The sequence below is a fragment of the Tamandua tetradactyla genome, chromosome 7 (genome assembly GCF_023851605.1).
Source record: "Tamandua tetradactyla isolate mTamTet1 chromosome 7, mTamTet1.pri, whole genome shotgun sequence".
Classification (NCBI taxonomy): Eukaryota; Metazoa; Chordata; class Mammalia; order Pilosa; family Myrmecophagidae; genus Tamandua; species Tamandua tetradactyla.
Window position 1 is genome coordinate 92,533,414 of NC_135333.1, and position 27,925 is coordinate 92,561,338.

Sequence of the window (27,925 nt, forward strand, 5' to 3'; positions counted from 1 at the left end):
AGTAAATTATAGAAGTGATCCAGATGGCAGTTTTACTTTAAATTCATAATGAACCTGCAGAAAATTTTATCTCTCAATTGAAAGAAAATAAATGAAAAAGAAGGTAGCACTGAGCAATGAGAATAAATTATTTGGTGAGGTAAAAATGCCAGCAACTTAAAAAAGACCATATCTATTTATTCCTTCATCCATCTATTCATCCATCCATCCACAAAATTTTTATTGAATATCTACCAAGTATTGGGCTCTATGCTAATATAAAAAAAAGCAATAAGCAAAAGCAGAGAGGGTTCCTGCCCTTATGGAATTTAAAGTCTATGGGATTAACAATTATTATTAACATATCATAAAAAATGAATGTATGTTGGGCAAGCCATGGTAGCTCAGCAGGCAGTGTTCTCACCTGCCATGCTGGAGATCTGGGTTCGATTTCCAGTACCTGCCCATGCAAAACAAAAAACAAAAAACAAAATTAGTGTAAAATTACAGCTGTGGTAAATGTTATCAAACAATGGTACATAGAGAGAGATTAAATCACAGATTAGATCAAATAGAGAAAGTCAGAGAAGGCATTTCTGTGGAATGACAATTAAACTGACATTTGAAGGTTGATGGTGGAGTAAAAAGACAAAGGTGGGACAGTGTGATGGTGGCTCAGTGGCAGAATTCTTGCCTGCCATGCCGGAGACCCAGGTTCAATTTCTGGTGACTGCCTATGTAAAAAAAAAGACAAAGGTGGACTGGAGAATATTCCACGTGAAGCTAAGAGCACTCACTCATGCACTTATTCAATACCTACTGTGGGCCATTCACAGTTCCAGTTGCTGAGGATACAGTGAACCAAAAAAGTCCCATGCCTCTGTGAAACTTACATTTTAACCAGGAGAAATAGATGATAAACTAATAAGAGAGAGAGAAAGAAAAAGAAAGAGAGAAAGAGAGAAAGAGAAAGAGAAGGAGGGAAAGGAAGAGAGGGAGGGAGAACGGGAAAGAAAGAGGGAGAAGAAAGGCAGGGAGGAAAGACAGAGAGTAAGGAAAGAAGGGAGGAAAGGAAGAAAGAGAGATGTCAGGTACATATAAATGTTCTGAAGGTAAATAAAGGGTAAGCTGAATAGGCAGTACAGGGTACAGAGATGAGATTGATATTTGATAGGAGATGGCCAGGAAAAGTCTTCCTAGAGATTAAACTTTGAGTTGAGACATGAAGGAGGGACAGCAGCAAGTCATACAAAAACAGAAGGGGAGGTGTCTCTGGGCAGAGGGAAGAGGGAGAACAGGCAAATTTTCCTGCAAATTCCTCCTGCAAATTCTTGGAATAGAATGAAGTATATCTGTGTGGGTAGGTAGAGGAGAGGAGAGCAAAGGTTGGATATGAGATTCGAGTCAGTAGGGGAGCTAAATTACTTAGTGCCTTTAATGTGGAAGGAGCAGGGGAGCCATTGGAGCATTTTAGCATAGAAGTGATAGATCTGACTTGCCTTTAAGAAGGATTGATGAGCTACTAACTGTATAGCAAGAATACACTGTTTGTGAAGCAAGGATGGGGGCACAGAGAACTGTTTAGAGGTTATTGCAATAATGGTTTGGAGCAGGTTGATACAAGCCAAAAATGTTGAGAAGTGGTCAAATAGTGGATATACTTGGAAAGTAGAGCTGATAGGATTTGCTGAGACATTGGATATAGAATATGAGAAATAGTATGCTAAGGAAGTGCTCATTATCTGGCATGAGCAACTCAAATAATGGAGTATTTATTTACTGATATGGGAAGCAGGATTATGAAAGTAGTAGTTTTGGGCAGTGGTTCAGGAGTTTGTTTTGAGGCACACTAAGTGTTCTAGTTTGCTAGCTCCTGGAATGCAATATACCAGAAACAGAATAGCTTTTAAAAAGGGGAATTTAATAAGTTTCTAATATACAGTTCTAAGGCCAAGAAAATGTCCCAATTAAAACAAGTCTATAGAAATGTCCAATCAAAGGCATCCAGGGAAAGATACCTTGGTTCAAGAAGGCTGATGAAGTTCAGGGTTTCTCTTTCAAGTGGAGAGGCACATAGGGAACACAATCACGGTTTCTCTCTCAGCTGGAAGGGCACATGGCGAGCATGGTGTCATCTGCTAGCTTTCTCTCCTGGCTTCCTGTTTCATGAAGCTCCCCGGGAGGCGTTTTCCTTCTTCATTTCCAAAGTGCTGGCTGATGAACTCTCTGCTTCATGGTGCTGCAGCATTCTCTGCTCTCTCTGAATCTCCTTTATTCTTCAAAATATTTTCTCTTTTATGGGACTCCAGAAACTTATCAAGACCCACCCAAATGAGTGGAGACATGTCGTCATCTAATTCAGCTTGACAACCACTCTTGATTAAATCACATCTCCAGGGCAATGATCTGATTACAGTTTCAAACATACAGTATTGAATAGGGATTATCCTGCCTTTATGAAATGGAATTTAGACTAAAACATGGCTTTTCTAGGGGACATACATCCTTTCAAACCAGCATACTAAGCTACGGATATCTTTTAAGCATTCCTATGGTGGCTGCAGCTTTAGATGTTTGAATAACTGGAGGAGGAGACTGCTTAAGCAGAACAAGAAGAGAGACCTGTCCATGTACCACCAAGCACAGCTGCTCAAAACTGCATGCTTATGCAGACCAATGCCACTAATGATTTCCATTTTGACTAGACCCTCAATCTTGCTTAACACTACTTCTGCCTACCCTGGCCATTTCCCTTGAACATTCCTCACAATAGCTCCTTCACTACTTCACCACCCTCCTCAAACCCACTAACCCACAATTTTCCATGCTATTTTCAGCAAATGATTTTTCTTCCTAATTCAGAATAAAATAGGAGAGGTAAAACAGAGGCTCTGCACAATCTGTCACCTTCCTTTTCTCTACCTTGCCAGCTACACATTTGCATACATTTACATAAAATATTAGTGTATATATATCCTCCTGTCAAGGATTCATTCTTAAACTTGGCTTTAAATTGTGTTTCTTCTTTCTTTTTTTGAGATGTCTGTCAATTTTTCTTCCTCTATTTTACCAATAACCTCTTCATCTTTACTAGTTTTCATTTTCCAATCAGAATGAAACATGCTTAGGTGTCTCCAATATTCAAAATAATAAATAACAAAATAAAACAAAAGCTCTTTCACCATGCTATCATCTTTCCTCCAGAGCCTAGATTCTGGGAAAAGTTGTCTTTACACATTCTTTCTACACCTTCACTTCCTTTTCAATCTTCACTCATTAATGTCTCATTTCTGTACCCATCTGTGCTGGTCTGAAAATATCATATACCCCAGAAAAGCCATGTTTTACTCTGATTCACTCTTGTGGAGGCAGTTGTTTCCTTTAACCCTTATTCAATATGGTAGGGCAGAAACTTTTGATTGGATTGCCTCCACGGAGATATGACACACCCAATTGTAGGTGTGGCCTTTTGATTAGTTGTAGATGTGACCCCACCCATTCTGGGTGGGTCTTGATTAGTTTACTGGAATCCTTTAAAAGAGGAACAGTTTGAGAGAGAGCCAGAAATGACAGAAACAACAGAAGCTTCAGAGCCAACAGAGGGAGCAGTTGTAGATACTTGGAGAACAGTTGCTTCAGAGAACAGAGATACAGATGTTTGGAGATGCTTGGAGCCCAAGACAGACATCACCATGAGATGTTACACAAGCCAAAACCTGGAGAGCCAAGGGAAGCTAAGAGATGAAAGCCAGCCCCAGAAAAGCAAAATGAAGAACCCCCACAGGAACAGAAGATGAAAGCAATGGTGCCCAGGAGCAAGGGACCCGTAGATGTCAGCCATGTGACTTACCAGCTGAATAGGTGTTCCTGACCCATCAGCCTTCCTTGAATTAACATACTTTTCCTAAGATGCCTTGTTAGACATTTTTATAGGCTTAAAATTAAAGCTGTAACTTATTAAGTTCCCCCTTTTAAAATCTTTTCCAGTTTTGTAATATCTCATCCAGCAGCTTGCAAACTATATGCCACCAATTCAATGAAACTCTTCCCTCAAGAACTGCCAATTGTGTCCCAATTGTTGAAACTGATGGGCACTTCCCTATTCTTATTTTACTTGGCACTTCTGTCTCAGTTGACACCGATGTTCAAACATCAGTCTTCAAGTTCATTGTCTTCAAGGTCCCTGTTCTTTACTGTTTTTTCTACTCTTTCTCATATTCCCTTTAGGCTCTTATTCCTCTGTCTTAAATTTTGATGCAACACCATTGGATGATTTCATCTAATCCCATATTTAGAATTAACTCTGGTGGGCTAATGACCCCCCAAATTAGGCTTTTTAAGCCAAACTTCTCAGAATATCTAATTGCTCTATTTGGATGCTTAAAGAAACAAACTTTGCATAAATTTTCATTCATAATCTGCCTTGACAGATCTGGTCTTTCTCCTGTTTTCCCTTTTTCCTAGTTAATATCACCATCACCCTTCCAGGTCCTGTCTCAACTTCTATATCCGCTACTCATTAAGTCCTGATATTTTCACTTTCTTAGCACTAAATATCTGACCCTTCTTTTACCATTCTCTTTCTTATGTTTTGATTTAGGCATTCAACAATTCCCTGCAAAATTATGGTCATAGTGTCTTGTATTGTTTTCCTGCAGCTTCTGCAACATATTACTACAAACTTCATGGCTTAAAACAAAATAATTTTGTTATCTTAAAGTTCTTGTGGTCAGAAGTCCAAAATGGTTGTGCTCCTTCTAGAAGTTCTAGGTGAGAATCTCTTCCCTTGCCTTTTCTTCATTCTAGAGATCACACATTGCTTAACTCATGGCCCCTTTGTTCATCTTCAAAGCCATCATCTTAGCATCTTCAAATCAGTCACTCTCTCTCACATCTGCTTCCTTTGTCACACCTTCTATGACTCTGACCTTCTACATTCCTCTTATAGGGATTTTTCTGATTTCTTGGGTCCACCAGGATAATCTTCCCACCTCAAGGTCCCTAACTTAATCACCTCTGTAACGTCTCTTTTGCTATGTAAGGTGACATATCCATAGTTTCCAAGAATTTGGATATGGACATCTTTGGGGGACAATCATTCAGTTTACCACACCTCCTGATTTCTCTGCCTCTGCTCTCCATCCTTCTAATCAACTCTCCACACTTCAACTAGATCAGTCTTTCTAAACTGCAGATCTGTTCATGTCATTTCCCTCCTTAATATCCTTCAGTGATACCTTTAGTCTCCAGGATAAAGCTTATCACTTTATGATATGGTTCCTGATTACACCTATCTTTTCACTTCAGTTTCTGCCTGACATTTCTCACTGAAGCCATATGACCTACTTGGAATCCCTAAAAATTCATGTGCTCATTGGCCTCTGAGTCTTTAGGCCTGCCCCTACTTCTTCCTCTAATACCTTCCCTTCTCCTGACTAATGCCTACTTATCCTATAAAATTCAGTGTTCACTCCTCAGAAATTATTCTAGGGCTCCAACCCTAAAATCTATTAGATGCCTATTCAATGTGTCCTTGTAGTACCTTCTGCTTATGTATGTCAATTTTTCATCATACGCAATAAGCTTTTGTCCCTACCTGACTCCTACTGGATCTGTGGGTTTCTTAAGGCAGAGATGGATTGACTATTTCTCTAACTCCTGAGAACCTAGCACATGGTAGGTGTTGAGTGCTTTCTAACTGTTGGTCTACCCTAGACCCTCCACTCTCCTCATACTGTCCACACTCTGCGGGTTTTCTTTCCTCCCCTGTGGCCTTAATGTAGTGAAGGTTCTCAGTCTTTCTTTCCAGCCTAGGTTCAGTCCTGGGCTCCTTTTACAGACCCTTCTGTATGTCTCTGCTTGCCTTACCGCTCATTTGCCTCAAACTCAATGTGACAAAATCTAAACTGATGGCGTTTCCCCAGCCTTTTGATATGCTTTCTCATAAATGGCACCAACAGCTACCCAGTCAGTGGCTTAAACTAGAACCTCAGAGTTATCCTTGACTCCTCTTTCTCCTCACCCAATCATTTATTAAGTCAAATACAATATACCTTCTAATGTTTCCAAAACCCTTATTTCCTTCCAACTCAGATCTGGGACGGCCACCCACATTACCCTTTCAAACCAGGGTTGCAGTCAAAGGTTCCTTCTTTGATCTCCTAACTTCTCCAGGCATTGATACTCTTTTTCATTCTTCACATAAGAGTGAACTCAAATGCCATTTGTTTCTGCTTGCAAAAGCTGCTGGAATGCAATATACCAAAAATGGGTTGGTTTTTACAATAGGGAATTATTAGTTTACATATTTACAGTTCTAAGGCCAGAAATGTCCAAATTAAGACATCAAAAGGAAGATACTTTCTCTGAGCAAAGGCTGCTGGCATTCAAGGTTCCTCTGTCACACAGGAAGGCACATGGACTGGCATCTGCTGCTCCTTTTTTTGTTTCTGAGCTCTCTCCAAATATCTCTGGGTGTTTCTCTTTCTAAGCTGTCACTTTTTACCCTTATAAAGGGCTCCAGTAAAGCATTAAGACCCATTTTCTTGAACTGAATAGGTCATATCTCAATTGAAACAACCTAATCAGAAGGTCCCACCCACAACAGGTCTGCCCCTACGAGAATGGATTAACAGAACATTGCTTTTTCTGGTATGCATAAAAGCTTCCAACCATACACTCCACTCTCTGGACTCCAAAAAGGCATGTTCTTTCCATATATAAAATACGTTCATTCAATCACAATATCACAAAAGCCTTAAATCATTTCAGTAACAATATTAAGAACAAAGCCTTTTCAAAATCAGTTGCAGGTGTGGTTTGTCCTAAGGCAAATTTCTCCTCTGGCTGTGAACCTGTGAAACTTAGAACAAGTTATTGGCTTCTAATATACAAAGGAAGAACAATCATAGAGTAAACATTCCCATCTTCATAGGGAGAAATTGGAAGGAAAACAGAGTCTAATTTCCCAAATATTTCTAAAAACCTCCAGGGCAAACTTCATTAGATTTCTAGGTCTGAAAGTCATCTATAGAATGATGTTTTGTCCTCAGGGTTTCAGAAAGTGACAGCCCTACCCTTTCCAAGGGCTTGCATAACAACCCTGCTTTCTCAAGGGCTTGCATAACAACCCTGCTTTCTCCAAATACTGGGGTGAGGACTCCAGAATCTCCAAACATTGGGAGACAGTTATGTTCTCCATTCCACCTTCTTCTAGCATCTGGATGGCAGCTGGACTCTCTGCCCTCTCTGGGACACAAGCTTACCCCTCTCTGAACAGTAGGGTCATGGCCAGGCCCTATCCCCTTGATTACCTCCAGCTTCTCTGAGGCCTGGAGCAGCAGCATTCTTCCAAAACAACAGGGGGCAGCCAAGCTCCCCTCAATTCCCCAGGCATCTAAAAGCTCTGAGATGGCAACACTCTTCTTGAACAATGGGGAAGAAGGCCTGTCCTCTGTAAACTCATCCTTTCCATGTGCATGGGTAGGTCCACTCTCCTGGCCTGAGGTTTCTTTACTCCAGACTTCGATTTACATGGTTCTGCCTTCAAAGTCATTTTTCCTTCAATCTGTCCCTTTAGTACAGACTGGAGTGATCCCGCAACAAACTTGTCGATTTCTCATGCAGTACACAGGGGTCCCAACCATCTGACAATAGGGCTTTCCACAAATCCTTTCTGGATAATTCCATTTCCAAGCCTGACTCACACTGAAATGGCTGACTGGTTCTTCCATATTCAGTTAAATTCTCACATAAGGTACTAGTCTCTGGGGTCTCACTTTCTGGAAGCCCAGAGATCACATCTTCCTTCTTCACTACTATTTCCCTGTCCCTGGCACATAGTGGGCACAATAAATTCTTGTTGAATGAATGCATAAATGAGTGATTCTATAATATTTAGGCAGTAGGAAAGATGTTCATAGAATAGCAAGGCAGGATTGCTAGACTAAAAATTAGGTTCCTGAGTCAGGATGATAGGATAAACAATGGTTGGGATTATTGAAGTGAAAATTAGAAAATTCCATTATATTTTCACTGTAGTACATGCTGGGTATGCAATTTTAGCAGTTGTGGAAATGTAATTTGTAATTTTGCAAGTTGTGGAAATGTAACTTTTTGCATCTCTCAGTATGTTTCCGTAATTCATTCACTTGAAAACTGGCTACTAAGTCACTTCTAATTAATCCAGAAATGAGTGGTCAATCAAGAGACATATTGAGAAGTCTGATCCATGGGATGAAATAAATCTGTGGCAAATGTACATTTACAATGCCTAGGCTTTGTTCTCTTGGAATAAACCTGGAAACCAAGCACATTACCTTTTTGGAGTCAGTTCCATCAACATTGAGGGGCTTCTACAATAAGTAAGGTAAAGTGCTATACCAAGTACTATTCCTAACTCTATTGGAAAAAATGTGGTGGATACAAACAAGACAAGGGTTATATTTTTGTCAGGAAATAAAGTTCTGTGAGACAATACCACATTGCTTTTCCAATAATTTTAAAAAGTTCGGAGGTAAAAATGGGAAATTTTCCTTTTTGGAGTCAATCTGCCAATCTGAGAGATAGAGCTTTTAGAATAGATATGCTTTTGTTAGTGAAGCCTTAATGTCCAGTAAGAATTGTTCTTATCCTTGTGAAGAACCAAAGTACACTGTGAACCAAAGAAGAAAAGCCAGGACATAGCTGAGATAACTAGAGAGGTTGGTTCCTTTGGTACCTCTGTGCCTTGGTTTCTGGCTTGGGGAACACCCAAAATGCCCAGATTTTTGAAACACAGAGTGACAGGGCATGGACCATATTAAACTCCTAATATGTTTCATCCTTAGCTTTAACTAGTTTAACTAAATTAGTTAAAGCTAATTGGATTGAACGTGATAGAAGACATTTCTATCCCTTGCTAATCACTAGCCTGATCTAAAATATGTATTTTTTAAATGTTATTTTTCCATTCCTATATAAAAATTCTAAGATGTTACTTGCCTTTTGCACTTTGTTGACATTTACACTAATGGCACAAAAGCACTTAACAGAATCAAGGCAAAAGCACCAAACTGTACTAGTAGTCTTTGCATTATTCATCTACCAGGCATTCAGAGTTCAAAAAAAGAAAAAAGAAAAAGAATGCCAGTTTTACTTAAGAATGTCCTTGAAGAGATAAAATGAAATAGAATGTCCTTGTAAAAAATAATTATATTTCAACCCTTGTGTACATGTTTTTAATATTTTATGTGATGAAATAGAAAGTACATATAAAGAACTGCTGCATACCAGAGTAGGATGGTTTTCTTAACAAGAAGCACTTGTGTGATTGAATTGTGAGCTAAACTAGCCAGATTTTTCGTGGAATGCCATTTTTACTTGAAAGAATGACTGATAGACAAATTATGGTTATTCAGATTTGGGTCTTTGGCATTTTCTCAAAAATGGACAAAGTGAAACTCACTCAAGGAAAGCTGATGGTATTTGTCAATGAAAACATTGAGCTTGCAAATGAAAATTAGAATTTAGAAAAGTTGTGTTCAGTCAGTCACTCTGAGCTTGATGGCATGACTAATATTTGAAGACTTTCTGATGAGATTGGTGATGATATTAAGAAATGTGATATTTTAAATATTATATAACAAAATGTGTCAACATTTTGAAGATCAACATAATCAAGTGAGCCAATATTTTCCAAATGACCAATAAATGATGTTATAATGTTATGATAAAGTTATGCTTGAGTAAAAGATCCAAAGAGCAAAGCAGAACAATGGATTTTAATGTAATAGAATATGATTAGTTTTTTCATATATTTCATACTTCATTTTAAAGTATGAACAACGATTTTCCAACTTCTGGTATAATATTGAAGAAGAATATCCACAATCACCTGAAAAGGCTATTAAAATACTCTTCTCTTTTCTAACTACACATCTGCATAAAGTCCATTTTTTCATATATCCCACAAAACAATATATATTACAGATTGAATACAGAAGGAAATATGAAAATCTAGTTTATTCTACTATAACAGATATTAAAGAGATATGTACAAATGTAAAACAATGTCAAACTTCTCCATATATATTTTTTAATTTGGAAAATAAAGTCAGTTTTCAAAAAAAATGATATTTATGCCAAAATTTAATAGTTTACTATTGTTTTAAATGATTAATACTTTAAAAATGTCTGTTTTATTTTCTAATATTCTAAATGTTGATTAATATAACACTTAAAAGCTCAATTTTTAAGAGTATAAAGGGATCCTGAGACGAAAATGTTTGTAAACAGCTGGTTTAGATGATCATAGAGGGGAAGGACTATTTTACTCATGCTAAACTGTGTTAGCAGAAACCAACATGTTTTTTTAACATATAATCCTAAAATAAATAGAACTAGTTTTATTGTTTATTGATTAAAACATACTTCACAGATATCTGCCAAAGAATTAAGCAGACCCAACATTTTATTGTTTATATCACAATATTTTATTATTTATATGAAAATTCTTTGGTTGAAAGCAGCAGAAAAGAACTAAGGCAACTGTATTAGTTATTGTTGCTTTCTAATAGAATACCATGGTTAAGCAGTTTAAAACTCCACCTATTATCTCAGTTTCCATGAGTCAGCAGTCTGGCAGGAGTTTAACTGTGTTCTTTGCTATTAATGCCACACTCGAGGTGTTGGCCCTGACTAGGGTTTCACCTGAGGAATGGGATTCTATTCGAGGCTCTCATAACTATTTGCAGAATTTATTTCCTTGTTGTTACTGAATTCATGGAAGCTTGCTTCTTAAAGCAAGTAGAAGAATCTCTCTTTTAAGTAAGGGCCCAGTCATTCTTCTGAAGAGATCACCAGATTAGCAGATTAAGTTGGGCCCACCAAGGATAATCTCCCTTTTAATTAACATAAATTGATTAAAATTCTTAATGACCACTGCAGATACCCTTCATTTTTGCAATATAAAGCAACAGTCACAGGACGGATATCCTATCACCTTTGCTATACTGTATTCATTAGAAGCAAATTATAGCTTTTGCACATACTCAAGGGGAAGTGATGATACAGGACAAAGTCAGTGAGGTTCATTTTAGAATTCTGCCTATCACTACAATCTAAACAAAGAGGGGGAATTTATTGGAAGAGAAGGAAATAGTTACACAATCAAAAGAATGGCTAAAGAACTAATCTTAGAAAGTGCAAGACTCAGGTTAGCTCCATTTTCTGAGAGTTATCAAAATAGTACTTGTTCTATCAGGAAGGCAACTAGTAATTGATTAGATTATCCAACCAAGGTGCCCGATCTAGATGAATCAACCCTATATTCTTTTTTTTTTTTGGCACAGGCAGGCACTGAGAATTGAACCCAGGTCTACAGCTTGGCAGGCGAGAATTCTGCCACTGAGCCACTGTTGCACCTCTTTTTAAAAATCTTTGTGCCCCTTTGCTCCAAGTTAAAAGTCCTTCCCCTTGGCTAAGAAATATAGAGTATCTTGAGTGATATTCCCACAGAGATTACTCACAATGAGGAGAAAAGTGCTGCCCCAAAATGTTGTTGTAACCAGAAAAAGGAAGAAGAGCTGCTGAAAGGACAAAAACCAAATGTCCTCCACAGTCATCAAAACTAAAGGTATTATAATTTTAGAAAGAACAGAGAGAAATATTATCACTCAATAATATTTAGTTATAATTTTTAATCTAGCATGTCTTGTATACTTGTGAGCTTAGATTTTGAAAATTCTAAAGAAATGGCATGTATCTCCATTATCTTATTTATTAATGACAATTTTGATGTTATATTTTGAATATTTATTATTGCCGTGAAAGAGGAACAGATAATTTTTTTGTTTTTAAACAAATATCATTTACCTCCATTATTAGATCTTCTCAAACATCCATTATCCAGTTGTCATGCTCTTACTTATTACTTTTATCCTGTGTCTGAAATGTGATCTCCTACACCAGTTTTCTAGTCTTCATCTCTCCCGTAATTTCAAGAACTGGCAAATTTGCTGACTCTTTGGCAAGAAGACAAGTATTCAAATTCTCTTGACTTCAGTTTCTGACAATGTATCTCACAAAATCCACTTTACCACTACTTAAACAAAACACAATTTTAGGTATTTTATTTCAGGTGTCTGGCTACAGTCAACATAGCTTAGGCTCCCATTCCATGCATTTTGGGAAGTCAGAATTCACAGCCAGGTTTCCAAGAGTCTTGGCAGGCTTGAATTCTCGTGGTCACCTATCATCTTGAATTCCTGCTTCCACTGGACTCTTCATCATTGCTAATTTGCTCACCCTTGTGACTACCTGCTCTAGTTGCTAATGCTGCCAGAATGCAATAAACCTGAGATGGATTGGCTTTTATAAAGAGGGCTTATTTAGTTACAATTACGTATTTGGGAAGGCACACAGTGACGTCTGCTGGGCTTCTCTCCCAGCTTCTGGGTTCAAATGGCTTTCCCTGGGGTGGTTCCTTTCTGTAAATTCTGTATCTCCAAACGTCTGGGTCTGAGCCAGCTCTGACCTGCGTTGGGCTGGGCTGTGCCGAGCTCCTTTTCATTCTTCTGACCTCTCCATTAAAGCTCAATCATTGCAGAAGGCACTCCCCTTAGCCGACCATAGATGTAATCAGTGAAAGATGAGTTTCACATGCTATAATTTAAGTTCGCAGCAATAAAACTGGGCACCATCACCTGGCCAAGTTGACACCTGAACCTAACTACTATACCACCCTTTTCACTTCCCTTCTGATGACAGACACGGCTCCATTTACCAAGAGTATCACCAACATAAAGTTTGGCAGACACTTCTAAAAATCTGAGATAACAGTTACTATAGCACAAATTGAGAAATATTTCCAAACTGAAAATTTGACCTCATTGTCTTTCATGGACATCCTCAACATAGATTTTTTTCATTGGCATTCCTGCTCTCACTTCACTCAGGCACTCTTCCCTCTGGAATCCCTTCTTCTCTCTCTTTTTCTGTGGTATAGAGGAGGTCGGAAAGTGATAATTTTCACTTTTCACAGCAAAATAGGTACATACTTCTCTAGAACAAAAAAAAAAAGAGAGAAATGATCTTTGTAAGAGGATTTCTGCCTTTCTTGTAGCTCTGAACTGTAATTCTCTATGTGTAGTGTCATCACTTCACATTTTATTCTCTTTTGCTCTTTAAAAGTTTTTATTGAGAAGGTTACTCTGTTTCAGTTTGCAAATGCTTCCAGAATGCAATATACCAGAAATGGCTTGACTTTTACAAAGGGGATTTATTAGGTTACAGATTTACAGTTCTGTGGCCTTGAAAATGTTCAAATGAACACATCCAGAGAAAGATACCTTGACTTTGAAGAAAGGTTGTTAGCATCTGGAACACCTGTCAGCTGGGAAACATGTGGCTGGCATCTGCTTGTCCTTGCTCCTTGTTCATTGTTTTCAACTTCTGATTCCAATGGCTTTCTCTCTAAGCATCTGTGGGTCCTCACTTCATCTCCCTGGGGAAAACTCTGGATTTCATCTCTTAGCTTAGCATCTCCAAACATCTGTGTCTGTGTTCATCTCTCTGCTCCGTGTTGGCTCTTTTAAGGACTCCAGTAAACTAATTAAAGACCACTTTTGGGTGGAGTCACATCTCCATGGAAATAAACCAATTAAAAGGTGCCGACCACAAATGGGTGGGTTTCATCTCTACAGAAACAACCTCATCAAAAGGTCCCACCCAAACAATAGGTCTGCCCCATGAGATTGGATTAGGGTTAAAAGAACATGGCTTTTCTGTGGTACATAACAGTTTCAAACCAACACAGACTATATCTGTTAAAAATTCTTCCGAAGGCATTGAGACTTCCACCAATTCCAAATGCAGTATTTTTTTTTTAGAAAGGGAGGCATTCAAAATTGAAAAATGTAACACCTATGTAATCATCAATGACAAAAGATGTACATGCCTTTAAAGCACTAGAAGTTTATTACATATAAAGGCTAGTTTCAAAAATGTCATTCTGAATCTGTACTAACAAACTACACTAATGAAGTAGGGTACATTCAAGCTCATGAGATATTTTACCACTTCTACCCAGATATGTGAGGTCACATACATAAAGTGTGTGCCTATCTCTGTATGCACATATTTAACATATGCAAGTTATGTATGTATACAGATACTAAAACGCGCTTTTCCACTTCCCTATCTTCCCTTCCTCTAATATTACTGAAACTTTATTTTATGTTTGATGGAGACCTGGAAAGACTTTAAGAAAGTGTAAATTTTGCATTTATTTTACTTATTCTGCATATTTTGTTTTCCATTTTTGCATATGTGACAGTTTCTTTCTCCTCCTCGGGTAAAAATCAGTTTGTTCTCTCCCTTCCACCTCTCCTCTCCCCACTCTTATTTCTCCAGCGCAATCCCTCTCTCTTTTTAAAAATTTTCTCATACTGGGTATTTTTTAAATGGCTTTATTAGAACCTGACAATGTTTCCAATGTTTTCCTTTGACACTGTCTTCTGAGCTGCTCTTCAAAAAATGAGTGAAATGTAAAATGCTTCCTTTCCTTTCCTTTCCTTCCTGTGCGTCAACATTTGCACTAAAAAAGCAGGGTAACCACTTCCAAAGAAAACATTTTCCTTTTTCCTGCTGCATATTCCAGCAGCAGGATTTGTGGTGTTTGTCATTTTTCCTGCCTTTCATTGCTGAGGAGGTCCCTCAGCTGCCCCAGGGAGTTGATTCCAGAGAGAACAGCTGATGGGAGTAGCAAAGAACTCTAGGATGTGCTGCAGAGAAGTGAGCAAATTCTCCCTTCCTCTCTAGATTCTCTACAGGGAAATTGCTTTAGTCAATATATTTAATGATAGGTAATGATCACAGATGTGGTGGCAGTGTGAGCTTCATAGAGAGCCAAGTCTGAATGCTAAACGTAGAGCTTTCCTGTGGAGTTGGAGAGAGAAATTTGCATGAGTCGGAGGTCTTTCCTTCGGCAACTTCACTCCTTTTAAAATCAAGTGACCCAATCTGACAAATAAAGTAATAACTTTATTTATTTATTTAGTGGTGGTTCTTGTTTTTAAAATTTTATTATTATCCTTAATAAACTCACTTGGCTTGACCTCTGTATACTATTATATTAGTGAGTATACCCAGTAGCATAAATGAGATGACTTTGCGCATGCTAAGTCTCTGCATCCTGTAGCTAGCAGGTTATTTTTTAATACTTTGTATAACTTTTTTATTGTATAATGTAACATATATACAAAGAAAATAAAGAAAAAAAAAAGCAATAGTTTTCAAAGCACTCTTCAACAAGTAGTTACAGGACAGATCCCAGAGTTTGTCATGGGCTACCATACCATGCCGTCATCTCAGATTTTCCCTTCTAGCTACTCCAGAATATAGGAGACTAGAAGGAATAAATATCTTTTTATCATCACAACAGACATTTTTAAAATTTTTTAATAGTTTTAAAGTTACATCGAGGCCCATATTCAGTCAATAAAAGGCCCTAATTTGATCACTGGGATGCAGCAGAAGCAGGCAACCTTGTAGTCCCGTGAGTCAGTGGCAACACAGAGAAATATTTCCCCACAAGCAACTCAAGTCTCTCTTACTATTCAACACCAACCTGTTCATGCATTCAATTTGTGGTTTAAAAAACACAAATTTACAGTTGCCATTATAACCTTCGCTATCTCCTTAAACTCTAAATAGTGGATCTAAATGGAATCTTTCTGTTAAACTGACAGGTCTGTAGATTCTAACATTATTATTATAATAGTTACTTTAAGGTAAGAGAAAAATACTCAAAAATTACAAATTAGTTTAGCAGAGCACAATGGAGGAAATGTCTCTCTTATCTTTTCCACATTTGGGTAATGATTAATGGAATAATGTTGAAATAACATGAATAGAGTTCAAATCCTTGCTCAGAAGAGTGTTAAAAGTTAATCTCTATATGTTCCCTTATCTATGAAATAGGTATAATAATTGCATCTATGAAAAGCATTCATCACAGGGCTATCACATCAAAGGTCCTCCGTAAATAGAAGTACATTCTTTGTAAAAGTTCGGTGCCACTTGTATCTGGCACATTTTTCTTGTAGTCATTGGTGAAGTCTGGGTCAGAACTGGGCAGATACAGAGAAGCTGATATAACCTGATCTGGTATAGCTGATCCTTTCCTGTGGAATTATGTCAGAGTTGGAGGTGCAGGCAAAACACCTGTGAATTCATCAGGGGAGTCTGAAATTGCCCTTCTTTTATAAGAAACATTCATTTCATTTCTAGCAACAGTTCAAGCTCAAATGAAACACCAGAGGCACAAAGAAGTCTCTAAAGTTATCCTGAGTTTAGAATTTAGGCTGGGGATCCCAATGATCTTCAAACTATTTGCAGTTGATAAGGCTTTATGATAGGAACTCATTCAGTGAGAGACAGTGTTATCTATCCTGAACAGGTAGGTGTCTTGTTCATCATTCTGTCACCAGCATGTAGCACAATGCCTGGATCATTAATCTGTATTTGTTGCTTAAATGAATGAATGATTTTCCCAATTTAGATACAACAACTTTTGTCAGCAACAACAACAAAAAATAGTTGTTACCTTGCCTGCTATTTGTTATATAATTTGGATATTTCTTCATGTTTTTTTTTGACAGTGTTTCTAGTGTCAGATTGAGATAAAAAATAATAAAATGATTCCTTATAGAACTTAGGACAATAAGCAAATTGAGAATGACTATTATGATCACTTCCTCTCCCCAAAATGCTGACCTCTGGGAAGAAAGTCCCAATGAGCACATTAAATGAAATTTTAAAGCCCTGCTCAACATACAGGAAAGAGAGATGACTTGAAATAGTTTCTTATTAACATCCATGTGAAGGAATGCTGAATTTGAACTTTAAATGCTAAATTTAATCAAATGATTTCACAGAAATATGTTCTAACTTCACACAGTCTCTTGGGCACATCTCAAAGTGAGAGGCAGAATTTCTAACATTTCGTATGCACAGAATCCCTGAGGACCAGGATTTCAGAGATGAGATCTGGCTTAGCATCTAGTCTTTACTAGTGTGTACTTCACCCATCCATACTTCCATTCTCCCATTCATTCATTCACATAACACTGGTTGAGCAGCTAGCGTTAATTAGGCATTTGGACTAAAAAGGGAAGAGTTCAGGGTTATGATATGAAATTGATGACAGAATTTATTCACTCAATTACACTCTCTGGACCTGATAATGAATACAGTCTCTGCTTTTAAAGAACATGAATTCTAGAACAGGAGAAAAATTATGTACACAAATACATGTGATAAAACATGGTAAGTGTGTAGGAGAAAAAGCAAAATATTTTTCACAATGTTTCAACCATCCATCCCTTCTAGCCTCCTTGAACAAATCTAATATTTGTAAGGTTCTGTCCACCCTTTCTCATTAAATCTTCCCAGATCAGAATCTGTTAAAGCTGCTGCTTGCCTAAGATCATGGCTAGTAAGTTGTAGACCTAAAATTCACACCCATAGCTGCCTTATTTAGGTGTCAATACTCATTTCATTTTATTACTGTTTTTCACATATGATCAATGCACAACCCAACCAGATTTCTTGAATCAGAATGGATGAGGTGGGGGGAAGGCCCAGAATCTGTGATTTATAAATAAGTAAACACCCCAGATGATTCTGTTGTGCACTTAACTGTGAGAACTACTACTGCCTTGTTCCTGGTTCAGCCCCTTGTTACTTCTGGCCTTGGCCACTAAAATAGACATCAAATGGGTCTTTCCCCCTTCTATTCTCAGCTCCTCATTATCATTGTCCTTGCCTTACTGAAAAATTTTCACTCCCTATAAAGACTACCTCTTTATCTAGACATTGTAGTTTTCTCAATCTGTTGTCATCTATTCCTCTATCCTGGTTTTCCTTGACTTTTTAAGGAATTCTTTTCTACAGCCAAACAAGTATGCATGGACTTTCTTATGTCCATCTTTGCTTTATCATAATCACAACCCCAAATACTTTCTTGAATTTTTGCCTCTCCAATAATACTCCTTATTCAAACACAAGCTCACAGTCCATAAATGATTTGCCCCAAACAGAAGTAAACAACTTCTTCCCTTACTTGCTGTCAACTTTAATAGTTTAATATCTTATTTAAATGCTGAATGACAGATTTGGCCTTTTATCATAATTGTATATGAATTCTCTTTCTGATTGGATGCAGGTCCTTAGAAAGTAAGGATCCAGACTCAGGAATTCTTAATATTCCCTTCAGCCCCATAGCACCTTCAATTTGGCTTAGGTGGGGGAAATTAAAAGCAGGTTTCCTTACCAACTGGATGAATATAGGTTAGATGTTTGTCCCAGATATGAAACAGGTTAATAATAAATTACATTGGCCTATAACTTTCAAAATAATGGTTCAGATTAAGAACTATGACAGAAATTAAACTGTGAAATAGCATCACTACCAATATTTAAAGTATTCTACCCCATCCATAGTAAAATTAACAGAAAGTGGATTTTATGGTTCTATTAAATACTCTAAAATGTAGGTGACTTGATTGTACAGTATACCTTAGTTAGATTTAGAACAGAACATTTTAAATAGATTTCACTCCAATTTAAATACCATTAGGAACTCAAAAGAGAGGACAAACTGTTTCTAATCCTTTGTTAAAGTAATATTAAGCCATTAGATATAGAAAGTTGCCCCAAACACAGCTCTGATTGATTGTGTCAAAATTTGATAGCTTGTACTTTGTTTTACAAAACCTGTATTTTATTTCTTATGTTGAATAGCTACTACCACAGCATAATAAAGTAATGAAGTAATGTTTTAGACATATAAGTACCTTCTCTTAAAGACAAACTTCTAAATCTTTGTGGATTTTTAATAGAATTCATGGTACATTAGCAGAGAAAAATGAGTGCTATTTGTGGCTTTATAGTCTTTTGACATGGAACAAGGTCATGTGGAAAGAACTATGATGGCAAAAGAATTAGCCTTAGTTAAGAACTTATTCCTCCTTGATAGACCTAACTATATATTGCCATACAGTATATTTACATTTATTCAGAGACTATTATTTTATTGGTAATTTTAATTTGTAATTATATTTTATTTATAATTTATCATGTTATTGGCACAGGTTATAATTTGGACTGGATTTTCAATTTATCATAATTTATCAATTTGCATATAATTAACTAACCATTTGGCTCTTTTAAAAAATATAACTTCCCACATGTTCAAGAGTAGTTAATAAGGGACAATTACTAAGCTACTGGAATTTCTCTACATGAAGTGACTAACATTATGCATTTTCTATGGATGGATAAAGTTAAATAAATACTGTGTTTAATAATTGACAGTAACAAATTCTGGTATCCCATGTATCTGCAAAAGATTTGGTTTTTTTTATATACAAACCACTATAATCCTAGGTTCAAACAATAATTTTGCTACTTTTCTTAAACTGTGGTAATCATCTTCTTTATTTCAAAAAAGTTTAATATCCTTTCATCTATACCAACCAGTAGAGGAAATTTTTTTCCTTATGAAGTTTTCAATGAACTTGGAGTTAAATTAGTATCACTTCCAAGGTCAAGAAAGGATATGCAAGACTACTGTTTGCTCTGTGTATCAAATAAAAGACAAGCATCCCTCCAACAGCACAGACTCAAGAAGTGATGCACAAAGTGCTGGATACAAGGGCACAGTGAATCATTACATTTATCGCAAAGGAGAATGTAGTTGCAGCATAGAAAGAGGGGTCCCTGCCAAGTCTGGCTTTTAAGTGTACCCAGATCTTAAATAGATCTTAAGACCGGTAACTGACAAGGCCAGAGCACTGTTTCTGAACTATTAAAGTTATTGCCAAAGGCAAATGATGCAAAATTATGCAATGAGGTTCACAATACACCAATGATGAGATTATTTAGTCTAACTAAACTAAAGCAGTACAAAACGGCTTCTCCCACATTACAAAGGCAAATTTCACACTAATATATCTTTAGCACATCAGAGTCAAGGTAAAAAGGGAGTTGGGAGCATGACAGCTTCTATGACTAACATGACCCTCTGTTAGTCAGGGTTCTCTAGAGAAATAGAACCAACATGAGAGATCTGTAAATATGAGGTTTATAAAAGTGTCTCACCACAACCATGAGAAAGGAAGAGTCCAGAATCCTTACCAGCAGGATGAAGGGTCTCGAATAACTCCACAGAAGAGGCTCACTGGCTGAAGAAGCAGTGAAAGAGCCTCTCTTCTTTCTTAAAAGCCTTCAGCTGAATGGGTTATCTCCTTGTGAGAGGCACACCTTAGTTGATCGCAGATGTAATTAGCCACAGATGCAATCAACTCACTGATGACTTAATACACCAGCCTTCCAGTTTATCAACCAGCCATGAAATAGCCTTGCAACAATGGTCAGGCTAGGGCTTCCCTGACCAGACAACTGGGCATGATCATTTGGCCAAGTTGACACCAGAACCTAACTACCACACCCTGGAATAGAAAATACTTTAGAACCCAGGGGGCATACAAACATTCAAGCCACAGCATTTGCCATTACAAATCTGGGCTAATTGTTTCTTCCCTCTCATTACATGTCCATCTTGCATGGCTTTAAGATTGCTGGATCCACAGCTATTCAGGTGGCCTGGACATTGATCAATTCTATTAGAGAGGGCTTCTGAACTCTTCTGTAGGCTGAGTAGCCAAGGCCTCTGAATGAGACTTCTAGAGGCATCTTGGTCCAAAGAGCCTCCATTTTTAAGAGTCTTTGTCCTTATCCTCAGTTCCAGATTCTATGGGGCTAGAATTTAGTTCAAGTAGAGCTGTAGAAGAACCAGAAGTGTATCAACCTTTGATGTCTGTGTAAGGGAAGAGTAGGCATTATTTCTTGGAAGAGACTGGGCTGATGCCAGTTGTTATTCTTTTTTACTGTCTCTCCAGTATGAAGCTTTAGTTTGTTGTGTGATTATGCCATTCAAAGGTACTTGGATTCCATTAGTGTAAGGCCCTTGTAGAGAGTATATACAACATCTCTCAGCCCTCCCTGTTCTTCAAAATGCTGAGTGCTCTCCTGGATCTTTGTTGTGTTGGGAGAATTCATGATGACATCTGGTAGCTTTAGCCTTCACCATTGGGATTTTGTCCATATTGTCAGATGCCAGTAAAAGGGACATGGCAAGGGAGAACACACTGACCTTTTCATCCTTCACCTTGGTGAGGTACTGATTCTTGGGCCCTGGTCTCACTGGCTTCCAGGGGATGCTGCCCAAGACTGATGGAGGAGCATGGGGAACTGGAACGCATCATGATAGCTGGATGCCTGGTGATATATTACAATGGGTAGGGACATCTCGCCTAGAGGCCAACTAGGCTCAGGAAGGAAGGTATTCTGTTTGTCTAGAAGCCACTGAATGAATGAGATCCAGATGCTTTTTCTAGGTGGAATCCCAGGGCTGAGTCCCTGCCACCACAGTAAAATTATGTTATCATTATGCTGACTGATATTAATAAGGAATATTGTCCAACTTCTGCAAATTAGCAAAGCTTCGAAGAGAAGAGTTCATCTAGAGGTTCTGTCCTTCTGCTACCACAGGTGTCCCTGTGGTCTGAGCTCCAGCATTGAAGAGGCTTTGAGGACCCACATCTCCCTAAATACTGTAGGACAGCCTGGACTCAAGCCATGTTGTAGGGGGTCCTGTGCTGGTGGGGACATTGAAGGTCTTGGGTACTGACTGAAGAGCACAGGTTTCTGGGCCATGGCAGTTTCTCAATAAAGCCTTGAATTTATTCAGTTTCTATGGAAGTCTTTTATGCTATAGATTGGGAAAGTTGGGATTTGATATATGATCCAGTTTGAGATGGTAGATCTACCATTTACAATATTTTCTGGCAGATACATTTGTTTGAATTCAATACTTTCTTCATATTAAAGCTATTTTCTTTTATTCCAAGACTGGTCTTTACATTTCTATATACCGCAGAGTTATTATGTTCACCGTTGCTCTCTTGCGTCCTTTGCGGCGGCTTTGTGTGCCCCAGGCTGCTGCTCCCTTTGGGCTCTTACAGCCTTTGCTATGGTTTTGCAGCAATTTTTCAGTGTAATTCTGTGAACTGATAACCTTTCGTGGTGGACTGAGTTCATGATATTAAATCGATCTCCTTTAAATTAAGTTCTTTTTAAAGGTCTTCACACATTCAAACTATTTTGTTTCCATATGGTTGAATAAAGGGTTGATTTGTTACTATGTGGATGAGACTCAAAGTTACATGACCAGTAACTAACAGATTAGATTTAGTTTCTAGGTTTTCTAATACTGAGAACAGTGTTCTTTCCACTGCACTGATATTGTGCCTCATATAATGTTTTGTCTTTTCGTTACTTAAGCTGAGACAGTCCAGAGACAGAAGAGTTTAAAGGTATAATTATTATAGTAGTGAATAGCTTAATTGAAAAATAGACAGAAGAAATAATTCCAAATCCAATAAATAAAATTTCTTTACTGTCACTATTTATTTTACATTCAGCTAACAAGCCACTAATCAAGAAATTTTTTCATTAGAAATGTGAGGGAAGTCCTCCATATGGAGAATGTGGTTGGGGTAAAAACAATGATAATCTATGTCATCTCTTAAACAGCTTTTAATTCTAAACAGAGCATGAAAAATGTAGTGGCTTACTATCAATTCAATCAGGTTATTGTTCCCATTGGGTTAATAGATCAATCGTTCTTTTATTTATACTCTAACCCAATTTATAAACTGCCAGGAGGAAATAGGAAGCATCAAGATTTATATCTGATTGTGGCTCTCTTAGTATTAATTTATAGTCTTCACTTGTTGACTGATGTTTGACTTATCTCCATAAGCAATAATGTTAACAATACTTTGCATTTTTATGCAGCTTTATCATTTAGCAAGCATGTTTCCATATTCACTATCATCACCTAATACATACATTGTGGGTAGCACATAATAGGTACTCAATACACACATATGTATTTAATCAGTTATGATGAAATAGTGGATTAGATCATCTTTTTCATTTTATTGTCTGTTGGGCTTGGTTTCCTTGGGCACTTGCTAATGACTAAGCATAAGCAAACTGGGAAGAACGTATTGAAATGATTGCTAAATTTGGTGTTCTCAAAGGCAAGCTGGACTTCCCTTCACAACTGGGATTCTTTCCAAAATGGTTCTTCTTGACTATGGATCATTGAAAACCCAGTTAGGAAGACCTTTTCTCAACTGCTGCCCACAATACACTATGAGGTTAATATTCCTCCACCAAGAACTTACAAATTTTCCCAGAAAAACTTTATATAACAAGTCCACAGTAAGAGGTAACTAAGTTCATTACTGAATTATGTAATTTGGGATATATGCAGGAAACTAAAGCAAAGTAAACGAAGTCTCTACTGAAAACCGTTTTTTTCTCACTTAGTGACTGACAATCAGATATGTGACTGAAAACCAAAAGTTAATGAGTTCTTTGCAGCTCCTCATAAAGGACCTGCTGATATTTTCATAAATGTGTGAAAATCAAGAAAGATATCCCTCTATGCTAGAAAGATGGGAAAATGAGACAGATGCATTTGCTTCATTATAAAAGTTTACTGCAGTAATGAAAAGATTGACATGAATTATTCTAAAGAGTTATTTTATTCACTGTTCTCAAAATGCACATGTTTCTATCCATGTTTGTTTGTTTGAAATGTCAGTTGGGCCACAATTTCTAAAATAATTTAAATGTGTCATAAACTAAGGAAGTTTGTTTTGCAAATTTCTTTATACTTCTAGTGCCCACCACAAAAGAAGAGACTATATAAAGTACTTGCTGCTGTTACTTCTAATAACTTTTTAAGTTATATATTATTAAATTACCTTTTAAAATCATGAAGAGAAATTGTAGATATGTAACAAAACTCTTTATCTTTAATCCTACTACACTACATCTGTCAATTATTTCACTTCCTTCACCTCTAATCTTATCCAATGATAAAAGTACAGGGATTTATGGTGGACATTATGATGTTTATCCAATTTGTGTTCTTTTTTTTCATTGAATATTATTTTGTAAATGCTTTTCCTTGATTTAGCATACTTGTTCAAACAATTTCAATGTTTAATTTTGATGATGGAGAACAACTTTCATTTACTAAGTTTTGCAAGATGCCCTGGTAGTCCAACCCATATTATTGTGCTATAGCCATTCAAACAATATATGAGATGTCAATGAACAGACAGTATACTTTGAGTATTCAAAAAAGGCAACAGAATTACCTGTCGATAAGATTGACTTAATTATCCATAGACTCACTGATAGACTTGTAGCCAATATTATTGGGCATTTTTCTCAGCCAATTCCATGATGTTCTGATTGCCATTCTTTCTTCAGTGTGCTGATAATAGGTCTGGATGAATAAAATTGAGAGGCTCAAGCTGTATGAAAGCTGTAGTTAGTGGGCTATTTAATAACTCAAACAAACTGAAAGATACTTTGTTAAAATAAAAAGAGGGAAATCTTTCTTTGGTGAGAGATTCCCTTCATCTCCACTTTGAGTACTGTCAAGATTTGCCACATATCTAATTTGTTTGGATAAACATAATTAGCTATGAATGACTCTAGATAAAATATGGCTTCAGGTGGATCACCTGGCTCCACAAGTAAAAATTTAAGGACTGAATTTTGACTCTTTTAATAGGAGATGGTGAATATTACAAAATGAGAATTAAAGACGATTCTAGAACACTGACAGAGGGAGCGATGATTTGCCCCTGGGCACATTAGCAAGGTCTGGAGGTTTTCTGGGGTGGGGTGGGATGCTATAGGCATCTATAGTATGAATAGATGAGTAGAGGCCAGGGATACTGCTAAACATCCTACAAAGTACAAAACAGTCCCCTACAACTAAGATTTATCTGGTCCAAAATAGTTCTGAGGTTGAGAGATTTTGGTCAAGAGTAACATTCCTGAGAGGCTACACAATTGGTTTCTTTTTAAAAATGTTTTTCTCCAAAGGACAACAAAGACATTTTTTAAACTTGTCTCCCTCAAGTATATGAATCTTAATCTTTTATTTTCTAGAAGAACCACCCAAGTAATAAAGTTTTCCATATGCTAAAGCCTCCAACAAATATATAACTTGGCACAATTATTTATGATTCAATATTTTTAACATCTGTTTTCAAGGAATCAAAACAGCCTCATTTTATTACTAAAAAAAGGGTGAAAATTTTTATCTCCACCCAATACATGGAAAACTAGAGATCTTAAGGAGAAAAAGTATTCATGAATATAAATAACAAATCTAAGCCCCATAAGGGCAGGACTTAGCCTGGTCACTGCAATTCCCAGTGCCTTGGCTGTGCTTGGCACATAGCTGACAATAAAAATGCACTGACTGACCACTATAAGTCTTTTTTTATTTTACCTCAAACTTTAGGTGTCCTGCATTATACAGGATAGTTGGATAATTGGGAGGATTAATATACCAGAGACTGTCAAAGTGGATTTGGCTTCTCACAAACTGTATCATGAGCATGAAGTATAGGAAATAGTCCTTTGCATTCTGCATTGGGAGTCTGAGAATATTTGAAAAGCAGGTCCTTGCCTAGTCAGCTGTTTTAAGCATATTCCTCCTTCTAAAGCTGCATATACTACATTATTGAGTGTAAAATCTTTTAAATGAATTATATTAATGAGTAACAAGTCCTGGGCCTTGAAAAGTTATTACATATAGAATTTGGTTTCAGGGAGCCAGATATAGAAACTTTCTGGGGCCAGGCACCAGGCCTACAATGAGAGTGGGTACAAGACATGGAGTACCATCTCTGATGTGGCTGTGAACTAAGGGTGGGGAGTAGTCTTGACATTTGTCATAATCACTTGAATTAATTAGGCTCATGGCCACAATTCCTATGTCACCTGATCTTAATGATTTGATAACAAGTGTCAGGAGATACTGGTTTATATTTTGATTTCTAAGCACTCAGTATTCTCTGCCACATTTGTTTGGTTGTGTTTTGAGAAGTATTTGGACCCCCAGGAAAGCAGGCAAATCCCTGCTTGGGGACACATCTAGCCTTCTATACACCACAAGGAGCAGGCTAATTAGCAATGTCTTACTTGTTCTCGAAAATTTTTTACCACATGTTGCAAAACTGTCTGAGGCCAAAAACATATCTTCACAGTATGTTTGCATTTCTAAAATTTGGCTGTATTAGGGCATATAATATTACAAGACAAGTATCTGACATTTTCAGAACAGATGAAGTTAGAAAAACACCCTATCCAAACTCAATTTCCTTTCTGTGTTGTCCTGCCAACTATGTTTATCTATGTCTAATATTATATTCAAGGAGTATGGGGCATAAACATTTTTATATATAAGGGATAGGTAAAAAATTATCATCAAGTAGAGTTGCATTTGTTATTATTGATTGATTTATAAATTAAGTCTCCTGCTGTTCCCAAAAGCGGACATAGGAAACACATAAGATAAGACATTTGAAATAAATGCAAAAAGGAAAAAACAGAAACAATTAAGAGAACCAAAAACTATCCTAATAGCCAATTCTTATTGAATGTACACTATAGGCAACTTTTTTTAAAGGGTTTTGCATGTATTAATTTATTTAATCTTCACTAAAGCACTATTAAGTAGATGCTTCTATTATCCCATTTTACAAATGAGGAACAGAAGCATTAATGAATCATTTGCATAAGATCACACAGCTAAGTGGCAGAGCTGGGATTTGATTTTGGTTTTACTTAGAACCCATGTGCTAAACTAGGATTGCTCTAATTGCCTTCCAAACTTGATGACACAATTTTGTTGAGTTTCATGACAGACAAGAATATTCAGTACTTTTTCTAAATGCTAACTTTGTAGAAGTTCATTGGGTGGACTGTAATATGAGTAATTTTATATAACATCACACAAAAAATCATTAATTACTGTTTTACACAAGATCCAAATGGGCTCTTCAAAATAATATTTCTTATTGAGAAATCCTCATAAAGGAGTAACAAAAGTAACTTGGTGAACATAGATAATATAGTTTGAAATCCGGATTTCTTAAAATGAATATCATTGATAATTTGTGTGATTTCTGTCTTATTCATCTGTGTATCTTAGTACTTAGCAGAATCTGGCTAAGTAGGTGCTGAAAAATATTTGCTGAGTAAATACATAAGTGAATGAATCCCCCAAAGGTAAGATAACACAACTTCAAGATTCTCAAAGTACAAAGAATGGCTACAAAAAGTTATTGCTCCTTAAGGAGTTACTTACTGGTAGGGCAATCTTGATGGAATTTGAAGAGGCAGGGTATCTACTCTTTTACTTGCTTTTTTCTTCTTGTTCTTTTTTGTACATCCTGATGTTACGGCCAGTCTTTGGAGTGTGCTCTGCAGAATCCACCCAACTCCTATCTTAACACAAAGCCAATGAACTGTTGTGGTCAACAACGTCAGTGAACAGAAAGGAAAGACCATACCACCAGCACGGTCTAGCTCACTGCTTCTTTCCGTCAACACTCTGTAACCTAAAGTTCAAGACAAAACACTTCAAGTTGCATTTCTACAGCACTTGGTGCTTTTTGTAAGGAGTCACACCATCTACGTGCTGCAAATGGCTTCCCATTATCACATTTACTATCATATTTCCTTATGCTCTTGGAAACAGGTGTCTTAAATAAACTGAGCAAATGCTTGTACCCATGTGCTATTCTGGGGCAGAACAAAGTCTGTGGTCTGTTGACTCACTTGTTCAATCTTCTCTGCCCTGGTCTTTCGCAATGTTTCAATCCTATGAGTGGCATACAAAGCAAAAGATGGCACTCAACCCATTTTAAGCTCAAGGAAGAAAATAACATGTGTTCTATTTTGCTAGCTGCCGGAATGCAAAATACCAGTAACAGAATGGCTTTTATCAAGGGGAATT

General features: G+C 37.1%; 1 protein-coding gene and 1 long non-coding RNA gene across 4 annotated transcripts in view; one reads left to right on the plus strand and one right to left on the minus strand.

The window, feature by feature from the left end:
• Nucleotides 1-27,925, plus strand: part of FAR2 (fatty acyl-CoA reductase 2) — a 168,482-nt gene that overhangs the window by 68,086 nt on the left and 72,471 nt on the right. The gene's annotated exons all lie outside the window — the stretch shown is intronic.
• LOC143689867 (uncharacterized) lies at nucleotides 424-27,892 on the minus strand. The gene is made up of 3 exons (XR_013178942.1): nucleotides 27,275-27,892; nucleotides 24,261-24,391; nucleotides 424-439 (listed from the first exon to the last, which is right to left on the minus strand). It is a non-coding gene; the product is annotated as an uncharacterized LOC143689867 (long non-coding RNA).